At 44.8% G+C, this 1,136-nt stretch overlaps 1 protein-coding gene across 1 annotated transcript in view; it reads left to right on the top strand.

Moving 5' to 3' along the window:
- Positions 1 to 1,136, top strand: part of LOC101852701 (actin) — a gene marked incomplete in the record, with an annotated part of 13,811 nt that overhangs the window by 3,150 nt on the left and 9,525 nt on the right.

Here is a 1,136-nt window from a genome sequence, read left to right as displayed (position 1 = left end):
CCTCCCCCCCAGACTGCCTACAAGCGGGCAGACGAGAGCTGGAGGTCCCGTACGCTATAGCGCGGAGGAACCACCTCAAAACGCCCATGTACGTGATGGGCGTGAGTCAAGACACACAGTGGCATCTGGCACAGAGGTACTCACTCATCTTTGGAGGGAAGGCGCAGAGACTGGCTTATAACAGGAACGACACCACGCGACAGGTGAGTGTGTGTATGTGTGTGTGTGTGTGTGTGTGTGTGTGTGTGTGTGTGTGTGTGTGTGTTGTTTGTTTCAACTAGTGTATTTTATTTTGTTTGTTTTTACTAATTTTACTAGAAATCTAGTGGGTTTTGTTTTGTTCATTTTTACTGACACCCCCGGGGCGGTGCTACTGACTAAAGTGTCTTTATGCCATTCCCAAAGGGGGGACTTTAAGATGTTCTTATGCTCAGTAGAATTGTAAATGGAATGATTCATCAGTGTCATGCTCATAACTGTGTCTGAACTGCATAAGAGGAACTGCTGCTTTTTCTTTCCTAATCCTAACTATCGTCATTTTTCCTCTATCGCTTTTGTATGTTTGTCACTTTCTTGTGACCCGATATGTCCAGGGTGCCTTGATAGTCCAAGGAGACTTTGTGCTGTTGAGGCTAGAGAGGTGAGCAGAGTAAGCCTGATTCCCTATTTGGACTTCTTCATCCACCCTTTGACGCTTAAATGACCGTATGCAGTTGGAGTGCGTAAAACCTTACTAAAACAAAACATTTTTTTTACCCAAGTCCACTCTGCTTATACTGACATACATCCTCCTCCTATTCACACAGACATCTGTCAAGTATTGGTTTCCTTTCCGTCAGTCCATCCTTCCTCCTGTTAATTTACTAGCGCATACGTACGTCTCTTAAAAATCCTCACAGATTGTCTTTAGCGCGCCGCGCACATTAATGATACCATTCATGAACGTGAGCATACAGGCTTAATACTAACAGGCCTATAAGTATACCCCCTTTTCCTCTTTCTTTACACCTACTCCCACCCTCCCCTCACACACACGAATGCAAACCCACATAATATACACACACAATCACACACGCATAACATAAACACACACACACACACACACACACACACACACACACACACACACACACACA

This window comes from Aplysia californica, unplaced genomic scaffold (genome assembly GCF_000002075.1).
Source record: "Aplysia californica isolate F4 #8 unplaced genomic scaffold, AplCal3.0 scaffold00284, whole genome shotgun sequence".
Classification (NCBI taxonomy): domain Eukaryota; kingdom Metazoa; phylum Mollusca; class Gastropoda; order Aplysiida; family Aplysiidae; genus Aplysia; species Aplysia californica.
Note: the sequence above shows the minus strand (reverse complement) of the source record. Positions and strands in the feature narration are given on the sequence as shown.